The sequence below is a fragment of the Lissotriton helveticus genome, chromosome 7, assembly GCF_964261635.1.
Source record: "Lissotriton helveticus chromosome 7, aLisHel1.1, whole genome shotgun sequence".
Lineage (NCBI taxonomy): Eukaryota > Metazoa > Chordata > Amphibia > Caudata > Salamandridae > Lissotriton > Lissotriton helveticus.
Genome location: NC_136068.1, coordinates 1,846,366,493 through 1,846,381,021, shown reverse-complemented (window position 1 = coordinate 1,846,381,021; position 14,529 = coordinate 1,846,366,493).

Sequence of the window (14,529 nt, the reverse complement as noted above, 5' to 3'; positions counted from 1 at the left end):
CTCTTGCAGGTTGCTCTTCTGACCATTATCTTCCAAATTCTCACACAGGAAAACACACATCTGCTCAAAGACGTGTCTTTGTGTTGGTTCATCCCATTGACGGAAAACGTTCATGACAGACTCTACATCATATCTCGCTGTATCCATAGCCCAATTCCGTGCTAACTTATTCAATGATTCCCTTTCCTGATAATCGGGCATTTGGCTTCGTAATTGTCTACGTTCCGTGTTAGGGGTCGTTTTAGGCGACCGAAAAAGTGGTGAAGGAAAGTTAGTAACAATGCTGGCCATTTTATGCCAGACGGAAGGTGAAAGTGGAGGAATAACTGGTGGTAGAACAGAGTCACGCAAAGCAGAAACAGAAATGGTCGTAGAACGAGTATCAGAGAGACTAGAAGGTGCGCTAGGCGAAATTTTAGAAGGAACAGTAGGAGAAGTAGATGTGATCGGTGAGCCTTGAGGAGGCTGCGCCAGAGAAACAGGAGCCAGCTGAGGAGTAGCCGGTGAGTGCGGTAAAGGAGCCTGTATAACAGCTACCAGAGGCGCAACTAAAGGTTGCGGAGGTGCTGTGGCATTTTGTGCATAGGGTGGTGGCGAATTTAATAGGTGGGACATTAATGGATCTTTCTCGGATCCTTCCTTTTGACCTTGTCCCTTATTTGGCAGCTTTGGGTAACATTTATCTATCGCTAGTTTCTTGCTCCTAAGCATCTGTTCACTTTCCTGCTCTTCCTCGTTATCTCTGTATGCAACGGCAGCTTGCACCATCGACATACCTCTTTTATGCTAATTTTATTTCTTTCTGTTTGGCTTCTTTGCGCCATAAGCGGAAAGAGTCAAACATCGCCGGCCGGGCTTTCTTCTTGAACAATTTGACCTCTAAGTTATCTAATATTTCTGAGTCGAAACTACCGTATTGGGGCCACTTTAAAACACCATCCTTGCGGGTGTATTTTATCCATACTTCGTTATATGTTATAGGACCTACGCCGCGCTTTACATAGAGCTCATACGTTGGAGTTCCAATTGGAGGAACCGGACAAGAATCATCTAATCGGGAGTCCTTACTACAACCGAGACAAAACAAGTTTCCAAGTTTGCTAAAACCAGGCATCTTCGCTCACTAGTCTAGCTTCAAACTTCAAAGGATTATCTGTTACGATATGTCTCGTGAATACACGAGTCCTTCGGCTTTGGGGCTTGCAAGTACCAAATCAAAGTGTATCTCAAGGATACCAAAAACTAAGGACAAACTAAGGACTGGGAGACGCTCCACTTATACTTAACTGAAGTATTTGACGATCTGTGACGTCGCTAGAAGACTCGTCTATCGTTTCGCTCTACCAAGGATCACTGGGTCCAAAACAAGGCGATAGTCAGGGCAGCAGTCCTTCGTAGCCGTCGGGACGCGGGGAACCTCGCAGCAAAGACCTTCGGAACCACGTCGACATACAGGGGTCGCTGAAGTGGCTGGCCGTCCTCCGGAATTTTCACACGAAGCTCCTCACGAACATCTGGCTTGGACCGTCGCCGCTTGATATCGCCCCACGTTGGGCGCCAACTGAGGTGCCGGGTTTTTAGGAACCCGGTGGTGTCAGGGGGTAACACCCGAAGACCTCTGAGTTCTCCCTTGTTCCGGACCACAGAAACACGGAGTCTTCTAGTTACGGTCAGAGATCAAGTTTTATTGGTAGCTACCAAGTAACACGTGTCCCAGAAGAACACCACACTGAGAGTAGGTTCTCGGGAGACTGTTCCTTTTTACAGAACCAGCCTTCTCCTTATATACAAGATATATGGCTTCAAGCAAGAATTCTTGAGTTTATGGTATGGCAATACACATATTTCTACAATAATACAAAGAGCGAAGTCATGTAAGCAAGCCCATATTTTAGATGTCCAGTTCGCTGATAGATTACCCAGTTAGATCTGGAACTCCCATCAGATATCGATGAAACACCAATAAAGAAAGGTACAACCCAGTCATAAAACTGGCCATAAACAAGGAACGTGGACAGGTGCATGTTTGCAGAAAGCATGGTCTGTATGTAGTGAATGGTTTGTGGAATGTTATGTATAGATGCTATCGTATTCGGCCACTGGGCGAGGAGCTGCCCAGACAGGTTTGGCTTAAGGCAATGGAGTCAGTTGGGACGGGTCAGGGGGAAGTCAGGGAAGGTGGACGTGTCCTTTTGGATCAAGCTCGACCTTTAATTGACTTATCATGAGGGCAAGATGTAAGATGGATGCCGTTCACAAAATGGAGTCTAAAGGGTTGGGACGGAAACTACGATTTTGGGGTGTTGGCAACCCTCGATTGTGACGCAAATACATAGGAATGATGTCCTAATCATTATCGGTCCATAGACACCAAAATCGTCATGGTACGTTGAGATTTTGTGACACGGGTATTGGACCTCGATACCGGGTAAACAACAGGGTCCAGATTTTCAGAACCACAACAGTATGGTTCTCTGTAGTGGAAATTTGTTAATTGTTATGTCTTGGTCCCTTCACTTTTGTGTTCCTTGCAGGTTTCCCTGAGTCCCTAATATACCTTCCTCTCTCCCTTGTGCTTATCTTTCCTTCCCACTGTTATGCATGCAGTATGTTTAAACATGCACTTACCAAGTCTAGGAATTTTCTAAAGTTAAAAGTATGGAGTGCAGTTTATTCATACTGAAATGTCATAGTTAACCAACTACATCCTGTGGTGGAGAAGAGTGGGACGTTTCGTATGCAGTTTTGGCATTGTTGATACATATTGAATCTTTTCTCCGATAAAAATCAAGGGCCTGATTGAGATATCGGTGGACAGATATCCTGTCTGCTGAAATATTATTACAATAGGATATAACAGGAATTATACTTTGGCGGACAGGATATCCGTCTCCGTTGTGACTGAGTAGTTTGTATGCCTATATCTAAATAAAGCCCTAAATCTAAAACTAAAAGTGTAGATTTGTATTGTGGCCAAGAATGTGGTCATTTGGCTTAAGTGCGGCTGCACTGATGGGCATTTGAGTATGCTGCAATGGTTCGAATCTTGGCAAACTCAGGTCAGTGTTTCCGTCTGTCAAGGTAGTAGACAAAGTTAGAACTGTCCTATTCTAACAATGCTCTTCTGTGGTATCTTCCACCCTTGTTCCCCCCCGGCGGCTCCGCATGTAATGGAGCTGCTCGCGGTGACATCACATAGAATGTCACCGCGACCAGCGTTCCAAGGCGCGCGCCGGGGACGACTGTGTGAAGTTGACCCGGGTGAAAGGCAGTGGCTGAGGTCGTCAGGTCAACACCTATTTTAATAAACATCGTAAGGTCTTCTTAACCAAACGTCTGGATCATTTATTGACCGATGTCACACTGGCGACGAGGGAAAGTTTAGACCTGCGACCTCAACACGCTAGAAAAAAAGAGAAAGTGACAGCAAAAGAAGAAAAGCGGCAAGGAAGCGGACGGTGTTGTGGAATACACATATCTTTAAGAAGCAAGGCAGAATCGAGGGAAGAAGTGTCGATCCCGTGGCAGTCAAAAGTACAGTAGACTTTGTGAGGAAGCAGCTGCTGATCAGAGGAGGAAGCTTCGCGATAGAAGCACAACCAGAAGAAGGTACGCCTGATAGCTGCCCCTGGTGCGCTGCGTAAACACCCACGATAGACGCAAATGTAAGAAAAATTAAGCGGCTGGAGTCAGTGAGGCGTGTGAGGTGAATGGTGTTGCCGGTATCTGCAGCAGTGAGAAGAAGCGGCAACTACATGGAATGAATAACAGGAATCTGACAGCCGGCTGGAGTCAGTGAGGCGTGCGAGGTGATTGATGTTGCCGGTATCTGCTGAGCGGTGAAGTGAAGCGGCAGCCGCACCGAGTGAATACCGGCATTTGACTGGCAACTGACAAAGCAAGGCGAGCAGTCTCTTACCTTCTCAAGAGAGTGATGAGGCGAGCAGAAGTGTAGGGAGTGAACTACCTTGCCCCAGGTTTTGCTCGTTTGCTGTGCAGCGCCAGGAAGAAAGTTAAGAGGTACACTGTATGCCCTGCTATGTCTGCAGAGATCTAATGTGAGGAGGGCTTTGGCAGCAAAGGGTGACCTCTGACAGGCCGACCTCGCGCCCACTGAAAGCGATCGCATCACCTCCTGTAAGAAGCTGTCAGCGCGCCAGAACTCTTTTTAATTCATCATCGTTGTGGTTGGATTCAGTTGATGAAGTGACGGGAGGCATAAGCTGCGCACCACCCCTTTGTTGGTTCACACCATCGTTAGTAAATAATTTTTGGAACTCCCCCACTTTGCATGTGACATTGACACCATTTCTATGGGACCCGTTCTTGGTGAACCGTGTGCAACCCGGAACTTGTGTAGAACTTGCCTCACAGACCTGTGGCATTTTTGAACTGCGGAGTATTAGCAGTGTAAGAAGCCTTGGCAGAACCAGACGAACGTAAATGTGGCCTTTCACTGTGTGTTCTGATTCCCCTGAACAAGTGTAAGGGAAGGCTCCATCCAGGTTGAGGTTTGAATCCCCTTGGACTGACATGCCCGCCACTGTACCTAAGAGCATTATTAAGGGAAACAAAAGATATGTGAGGTAGTTGATCCCCTGTACTTTACTGCACTAGAGCGCGCGGTAACATCACATTACTGCACTAGAGCGTCCCCAATTTTATATACAAGTGGCTATATAGTTAACCTGTGTTTTGCATTCTAGTTTAAATAACGCTCTTTGACACTGCACTTTGCACTGTCTCCCACCCACTTCTGTAGCCTAGCAACAAACCTGGCGTTTGGGGTTCTCAGTTATTTTGGCACTCTGTACACTACACCATGCAGAGTGTAACTCCTCCACCCTTTTTCCTGACTAACCCAGGGGACCCTAGTATCCAATGGAAAAAGTGGAAGAAAGTATTCTTGAATTATGCCACTGTATGCGGGCCAAACCTTGGACTTGAGAGGAAGGTAGCATTACTAGCATACTATTTTGGGGCAGAGGGGGAAGAAGTTCTTGATCACCTTCCAGACTTAGGGACCAGGAAGCGAGGGGCCTCAATGAGCTAGAAGTAAGTCTGAAGAAATTAGATTTACATTACCTTCCCAAGACGAGCACCATAATGGAGAGGTACCATTTTGGGAAGAGGGCACAGAAGGAGGGGGAATCTATCGAAGAATTTGTATCGGAGTTGAGGAAACTAGCTGCGACTTGTAAATTTGGTGGTGCAAGTGAAGAAAGGATCAGGGATCAATTTGTACTAGCTTGCAGAATGGAACGTGTACGTGAGGAGCTATGGCTTAAGGATGATCCGCCCTTGAGGGAGGTTTTGATCATAGCAAAACAAGTTGAGCACATGTTGCAGTGTGTCAAGGAAATAAAGCAAGACACTGGGGAAAAAGGGAAAGATGAAAAGCCCGGTGTGAGTGAGGTGGTGACCGAATGTGAGGCTGTGTCCGTGATCAAAGGGAAGAAAGCAACGAGTAGAGAGCAGAAGGAGAACAGAGTGAGTGGATCATTCAAGGGCACCTGCTACAGATGTGGCAAGCAAGGGCATCTAGCCACCAACAAAGAGTGTCCCGCCCTGAGGTTCACATGTAACAAGTGTGGAAAGAAAGGTCACTTTAAGCAATATTGTAAGAGTGGGCAAGGATTCAACAGACAGAGTAGAGACAGGACGAACATAGTCTGCGATGAAATTGTGGTACAAGTCAACGAAAGTCAAGTCAAATGCCATAATGACACCATGTGTGAAGAAATTGTAGTGCAGGTTGATGAGGGTCAAGTTAACAGCCCCAAAGACACCATAAACGTGGGGGGCACTGAGTTAGAGGCGTTGTTCGATTCCTGCTCTAGAATAACCATCATTAATGCTAGAGAATTCGCCTGTGTGTCCAAGGGGAAGATAATTCTGAGAAGAATGGATGTGAGACCTGGAGCATATGCTGGGCGCCCCATCTCTATGAAAGGGTACTTCTGGGACAAAATAGAATACAGAGACAGGTCAACAGTGTCCAAGGTGTATGTGTCCACAGTCGGGGATAACATTTTGGGGTGGCAAGCGCAGAAGGAGTTGGGGGTTTATCTCAATCCTAATAGCAATCCCCAGATTTTGATACAGGAGATAATGCAACATAAGGAAGACGTAGTGTCTGAGTTCGAAGAAGTATTTAGAGAAGAGTTAGGGTGTTTAAAGAACTACTGCCACAAAATAAAGTTGAAGGAAAACGCTAAGCCAGTCGTAGCCAAGGTCAGGAAGCTTCCAATCGCCATCCAAGAAGAGGTGAAATCTGAACTGGAGAATTTATGCAAAGCAGGAGTCATCGAACCAGTGGAAGCGACGGAATGGTTGGCACCCATTGTGGCCGCAAAGAAAAAGGATGGGTCGGTTCGGCTCTGCATTGACCTGAGAGCACTTAACAGAGAGGTCGTGGTCGATCGATTCCCCCTTCCGAACATCACCCAGATGATGAGCATGTTAGAGGGGGCAAAAGTGTTTTCCACACTCGACCTCACCTCAGCGTACTTCCAGATCAAACTGCATGAAGGGTCGCAAGAACTCACCGCGTTTGTGACACCCATGGGCGCGTACAAATTCAAAAGGATGCCTTTTGGGTTAGTCTCGGCGACTGCCGTGTTTCGGAGGCTCATGGGGAACATCTTGAAAGGCATCCCAGGCGTCGTGTGTTATCAGGACGATGTGCTGATATTCGCAAAGGACCATGAGGAGCATGATAAGACGCTGAGACGTGTGTTGGAAAGGTTCAGGTCGCAAGGTCTAACGCTTAAAAAAGAGAAGTGTGTCTTTGGCTGCGCAGAATTGGATTTTTTGGGACACAAGGTGACAGCCGAAGGAATATGCCCTAAAGCCGAGCTCCAGAAGACCATTGTAAGTTTAAGGCCTCCCACAAGCAAAGATGAAATCAAGTCGTTTATGGGAATGCTAGAGTTCTACGGGAAGTTCATACGGAACCTCGCAGGAAGGACATACGCCATCAGGCTGCTATTGAAGAAAGAGACAGAGTTCAACTGGAGTAAGGAGTGTCAGAGGGAGTTTGAAGATGTGAGGAGGGCACTGGCAGAAGCCCCCAGCTTGAAGTCTTACATACCCAACCGGGCGACAGTGGTCACCACCGATGCGAGCGCTAAAGGGCTGGGAGCAGTCCTCACTCAAATGGGCAAAGACGGTGAGGAAACGATTGCGTTCGCCTCTAGATCACTCCAGAAGTCTGAAAACAACTACTCGGTGATCGAAAAAGAGGCTCTGGCAGTCTCCTGGGCTTTGGGCAAATTCAGAGACTTCCTGTGGGGCACACAGTTTACGCTGCGCACTGACCACAAGCCGCTAGTGGAAGTCTTCAGCAAGAAGGGCCTGGATGCCATCTCCAGCAGGATCAGGCGGTGGGTGGTCAGTCTTCAAGAATACACCTTCGGCGTCGAGTATGTTCCGGGAGCACGTAATTTTGCAGCAGACTGTTTGTCAAGACTCGTAAATGAGGAGGAAGCGAAGGAGACGCATGACAGGGCGGATGACGAAGCGGATGAACACCAGATGGAAAATGTCTGCGCTATCCAGAAGGCATTAGGAGAAGAAACATGGAAAAACGCTTTGAAGGAAGATGGAATCTTGGAGGAGGTGTGCAAAAGAATAAAGGGCAGGTGGAGGCACGAAGACAAAAAGGAGGAGACTCTGCGGCCGTACTGGGTTGTCAAAGACGAGCTGACCATTGTCGATGAATGCCTGTTCAGGGGAACAAGACTAGTACCACCTGTGTCAGTGAGAGGAAGCCTGGTTGAGATGGCCCATGAAGGCCACATGGGCATCACCAAGACGAAGCAAAGACTGAGAGAGAACTATTGGTGGCCAAGCATGGACCTTGCAATTGAAAGGAAAATTAGGGACTGCATTCTGTGCAGCAACAGTGACAAAATCTTGAAGCAAATGACGCCGCCAATGGTATGCAGGCCTCCACCGTCAGGACCCTTGGAGCAATTAGCACTGGACATTGTGGGTCCATTGACAGGAGAAGTGCGCACGCCGTACATTCTGGTGCTCATGGACATGTATTCTAGGTGGCCGGAGGTGAAACTAGTGAGCGAAGTCACGACAAAGGTTGTCATCGAATTCATGCAAGAGTTATTTGTCAGAGAAGGGCTACCCAGCAGCCTACTCACAGACAATGGGGTGCAATTGTGTTCCAAAGAGATGGAAGACTTCCTGGAGGGGAGAGGTATCACTCACAAACGGTGTGCTCTGTATCACCCCGAGACCAACGGCAGGATCGAGCGTTTCAATAAAACCCTCAAGGAAAGCATCCAATTGGCGAAAGCAAGTGGAATAAGCTGGAAGGAAGAAATTTGGAGACGGGTGGAAGCATACAGGTTCACCCCGCACCAAACCACGGGAGTCACCCCCTTCGAGTTGCTCCGGGCAAGAGTACCCAACACCAAGTTATCCCCAGGATGGATGGGGTGGCACAAAGGATGGTCGGATCATTCAAAGGAAGCGAAAAGCCGGGAGAAACAAGAGGGAGCCATGGTAGAAAGGAAAGAAAGGTATGACCGGCTCAAATCAACACGAGATGCCGAGTTCAAAGTAGGAGATAACATCAAGATCAGGACACCCACTGGCAGAGCAAGTTGGTCAGGTTACAGTAGTCCAACCAAGATCACAAAACTGTTCAAGAATGCTGTGAAGACTCAAGAGGGGAAAATCTGGAACCTGGGAAGAGTAGTGAGGTTTCACCCACCCGGGCATGACGCTGTTAGTGAAGGAGAGGGGAAAAGTGATGTGGGAGGGAGCAATCGTGCTAACACTAGGAAGCCGTTGCCGGTCTCCCATCCAGTTGGTAGGTCTAGCAGGAGAGTGACCGGACCCCCAAGACATTTTGATCAATATGTTATGATGTGATTTTCTGCATGCTTTTGTTCTTCTGTTTATTCTCATGTTTCATTCCGCAGGGGTGGAGGATGTGTGGTATTTTCCACCCTTGTTCCCCTGAGGAAAATAAAATTTAAATGGCCAAGTATGTCCCCTATCGTGTACCCCAACGTTCAATGTATGTGCATATCATACATGCATTTTTCCCTCTATGGCCGAAATGATGACGCATCTGCATTTGCGTCCAACGTTAACATGTCAGTTACCAGGCCCTCCATGAAAGAAACGATAATTCTGCTTTTAGGCCTATGTTGCCAACGTCTTTACATGGTGCACGTTTAAATATCGAGATGCACCCGTTTTGTGGCTCCGTAGGGCCAGGACCCGAATTCAGGCCTCAAGTCAGACAGTTTAATTGTTTAAGTCCACCCTGTGGTGAATCGGTTAGACAGGTTCCTGACATGTATGAGACCGTAGATCAGAATAGCAGTAGACAGAGAGGGAAGAGAGAGACATACTGCAAAGCCCTACGCAGTCGATGTATAGTAACTCTGATTATTATGTTTCTTCTAAGTATAACGATTATATGTATCAGTTTGACACTACATGTTTTCTTTCCTCCTATTGCTTCACATATGCATTCTTCTTTTAATGACACTGCAGAGCACACCTTCAGTGACCTGCCACCCCACGAACTGTCATATCGTTTAGCACTGCGTAACAACACTTTTATTCAAATGTTGCATCATTCTCATCGTGCCAGCAATGTGACGAATTGCTGGGTATGTGGCCGACTCCCACTCTATCAGAAAATGAAGGGAGTTCTGCCTCTTTTTCCTTTCCCGTTTTCGCACAATGGTTCGTGCGGAGCATGGTTTGCTTTAATGTCATCACAAGACAAAAAGGTCACAGATTCCCAGAGCGATTGGGTCTGGGGAGATTTGAATACAGTCATGCATAAGGTATGCTTTCCAGACACAGATGGTTTCCCCCAGAGAAAAGGAACCGATCTAGAAAACGAAGTATACAAACAAGGAAATGTTTCCCTTAACTTTATGATTTTAAATGTCCAGTCCGAGAAAAGCACAGGTCATCCGTTCATAACAGTCTTACCAGTAAAAGGTGAATTATGCGTCAGAAAGCAAGGATCAGTACATTTAGGTCACAGTGATTGTAATACTGTAGTCGAGTTCAATGATCAAGGAAAGTCTACTTTCACAGCTTCACGCCATTCCTATTTCATTTGCGGACAGACAGCCTATATACGTCTGCCTTTGGACTGGGGTGGGACGTGTTATATAGCATTCCTATTGCCACCAGTTTTTCTAGCCCCATCCCACTATCATCAAGATTCCCGACTAGTACACGTTAGACACAAAAGGGAGACTGATTCCCCAGTAGTTGATCAAACTGAGACAGCTTGGGAACAATATACAGATTTCAATAGAGGATTCTTTTTCTTCATAGGTCCCATCCAAAACAGTAAACTTATACGCAGGTTAACAAGAACCCTTGAAACAGTAGTAAATGAGACTGCATCTGCTCTAGCGAACTTAACAGAGGAGCAGTCTGCTATGAGACTTGTTTTTCTTCAGAACCGCCTTGTTCTTGACGTCATCCTGGCAGATAGGGGCGGAGCTTGTAGAGTGATCGGCTCCAGTTGTTGCGTGTTTATTCCTAATAACGCGCCATCCGTGTATGCAGCAATAACAAGACTCCACAAGATAGCTCACGAGATACATCAGAACCCAGGCACATGGACTTGGTCCGGCTGGCTCTGGAGTATGATATCAGGATGGGGCTGGACTGTATTAACGTTCCTAGGAATAATACTGTTTACACTGTTCAGTTGTTGTCTCTGCTTACAATGTGGCCCGGTGATTTGCGACTTGTGTGCCACTGCCTGTATTCCCCATCCATGTATCCAGAAGAGAAAAGAAGAGTTAATGATGCAGTATGACCATATACAAGGTCTTATGCAAATAGATGTGACTTGAAGGGAACGTAGGGGACAAGGAGGGAATGAGGAAAATAAAATTTATATGGCCAAGTATGTCCCCTATCGTGTACCCCAACGTTCAATGTATGTGCATATCATACATGCATTTTTCCCTCTATGGCCGAAATGATGACGCATCTGCATTTGCGTCCAACGTTAACATGTCAGTTACCAGGCCCTCCATGAAAGAAACGATTATTCTGCTTTTAGGCCTATGTTGCCAACGTCTTTACATGGTGCACGTTTAAATATCGAGATGCACCCGTTTTGTGGCTCCGTAGGGCCAGGACCCGAATTCAGGCCTCAAGCCTCTTGAAACACTCTGAAAGCTGCAGTCTAGTTATGTATCCTTGAACTCTTGCATACTTCCTGCTCAGCCGAGAGGTGCCCAGCCTGGCCTGCCAAGACAGTATTATGCCTACCGTTATCTGCTCTGCTCCACAGAAACGCATTCCTGCCTAATGAAAAGGATAAACATATTCCGCCTGCAGAAGATAGGGCCTAGCCTTCCTGTCTCCATTCAAGTGATTTACAGAGTTCGCATCCATAGAAAGCCCTCAGCCCTCATGCTATGCACGAAGAAATATAGACACACACTAGCATTCAGTGATGTATAGCCTCTGCTCAAGTAACCTTTAAGTCGGATAATACTTCTCCGAACTCCAGATATCAGATATTACCAGACGTACAGGTCGTCCTGACATCCAAGACTTCTCTACTAGCACGAAAGTCAGCCCCCTCCTGTATCCCCCAGTTACACGTACATTACACGTCATGACTAGGTTACGCACACACGTAGGGTAAAGGTTCCAGTTGCCCATTAAGACCCCCTCCATGTATACACCCACCTATGACACACCTGTGACTCATCAAGGAAACGCCCACATGTACGCCCTTTTACACGCCTATGTGTTCTTATCTCTCTCTCTTCCACTTGCTCCACCTTTTCTATGCAAGTCAATGTATGTTTTAACTATAAATATTGTACTCTATGAAATAAACGTTAGATAACGGGATGACGACCCTTCCTGAACCTTAGTGGTGATGGAACCCGATTCTCCGTTTACTGCAGTAAATGTAATAAAGCCCTTCTGAATCGGTCACCACGGACTCTGCCTCTCATTATATGAGTTATCCTTATTAATGTATAGAAATTATGTCAAGGTAATTATTTAATTTACCACACCCCCCCGGCGGCTCCGCATGTAATGGAGCTGCTCGCGGTGACATCACATAGAATGTCACCGCAACCAGCGTTCCAAGGCGAGCGCCGGGGATGACTGTGTGAAGTTGACCCGGGTGAAAGGCAGTGGCTGAGGTCGTCAGGTCAACACCTATTTTAATAAACATCGTAAGGTCTTCTTAACCAAACGTTTGGATCATTTATTGACCGATGTCACATCTTCATTACTCTTAACATTGTGAAATGTAAAAATCTGAGCCATTAGTCTCCAGGCTTTGTGGTTCTAGCCTGGGCAAGCAAAACCAAGAAAACGTCAAATGTTTTTTGTCCATTATTGCAGCAAGAGTGATGCAATCAGAGCAACACAACAGCCAGCTGCAGGAATTGTACTTTATTACACTGGAGGGAATATAGCACTGCCCGTACCCCTTTAAGGCAGAAAGCCCTTTGCTGGATTTCCGTGTGCCTTTTTAGGTCGAGGCTACCGTCCCACTGCGAAGCAGTGGGGGGGCGGAGCCGAAGATTTCATGACTTCAACAGTGTGGGGCTTTAACCCGCCTCTCTCTTCCATTGGCTAGCTTCGTAAATGGAGCCTAGCCATTGGAAGAGATGTGTGTCAATTACTCTTTTCCCCGGCTTGATGCGATCCGTGGGCGTTTTTTGTCTCTTTTTTTAAGTCCCGCCCCCCACACCATCCCTCTCGCCGAGGTCCCAGTCTATTCCTCCTGTTATGTACCTTTTGCTACCTCTTGTATTTTGTTTGCTCACAATTGTCACTTTTGCCTCATGTAACGTAACGTCTGCTTTTGTAACGTGTTCACTCGTATCGTAATCTTCTCATGGATCATTTCTGTTCCTATTCCTGAGACCTAGGTTTGAGTTTACCAAAGCGGCATTCTCTGCCCGGAAGGACGTGTGCTGTTTTTATCTTGGACGTCTGCGAGGCGCAGAGGCATTTTGCAGGACACTTTGTGAAGCGTACCGAACCAATGGTTCTGAACAACACTCACAGAGGGCGAGAAGTCTCGCACTCGCTGTTTTTGAATCCACGGTTGAGTCCAGGCTGTTGGATTCTCTCGTGTCACCGTAACAGTAGTAATGAGTCAGCACACCCGTCATTCCAAAGGGGATCCTCACCTTTTACCCGCACCCACATAATAATGCAACCACCTTCACGTGCCCAGGCCGGCCGTTAAAGTTTTCTCGCGCCCTGACGTCAATCCGCCTAGCTCTCCGGGTCACGTGGCGATACGTAGTTGCAGCAAGCCAGTACGCGGTGGTGAGCAGGCGTCATTTCCGTCACGAACACAGAGGGGACTCAGGAAATGGATGTACAGAATACCGACAGCTCAGCCCCGCTTACCGTTTGTCCACCAGGGGATAGCGGCACCAGCGAGCCCGGTCCCAATGCCCCTCTCAGCCACGGTAGGAAATGTATTATAGTCTTTAGTATCATTTAAGCCCTGTCTCCGTTTCCTGGATTGCGGGGAGCTCTGACCCCTGTCCGAACTGTGCCCGGCCAGACCCTTGCTCTTTTCCGTGGTTTTAGTGCACAGATGACACACGCCGTGGTTACCCCCGCCCATATAGAGTTCAAGTCTTGGATATGTGCCATGGAAGAGTGCAAAAAGATCAGCGCGTTAGCACTAAATAGACGGTCCTGAATGTGACACAACAGTCACGCTGTTTCGGTGTCTGTACCGGCAATTTTTTTTAAATACACCACATGTCCTGGTTTTCAAAGAGGTGAAACTCCACACAAATGGAGACAAGTCTTATTGTGTACCCTTGCATAATTATCTAAGCATGCCTCAAACCGCAATATAAGTTTTACATATACAGTTAATCAGTGCCATTTAAACTACATACCTGTTGGACTTGGCCCTTAAGGCAGGTTCACCCCTAATCTTTTTGCTTTAGATCTGTGATCTGTGTGGATGGTTTTCTGGTCTGTGCGCACTTTTTCCCTGTGTCCCAGAGTAAAGTGCGTGCATGTAGTTAGGCTGGCCTGCTCTCCCATAGGAATGCATGGGGAATGTCTGTGTCCCTAGTAGTTCCTGATGCGTGGGAGGTGCATGCTTCAATTTGGTATGTGCGAGCTCGGGAGAATGAATGCTTCGCAATGGTGTATGTGGCATGTGTGTGTCGTGTGTAGAAATGCCACTTCTAGGACTTGGCATATTAATGTAAAATATGCCTGCCGTGTGATTGGCTGGAGCTGGCTGGTGAGCCTGGCTCCAGGAAGGCTGGATGGGTCTGCCCGGTGGTGAGTGTGAGATTAGCATGTTGATGGCTTGGGAGGAGTGCACCTGGTCCCTGATGGGCCTGGACTTTCCCCACACAATGCTGGCTCCACCCCCTGTAGTGCAACTGATGTCCCTAGTCCTGCCAGTGAATAGAGAGGGTGGTTGAGGTAAACAGAGTACTTCAAAACCAGCTGCGACTGGTTTTCCCCCACCCTGCACCTACAGACAAAGGGATT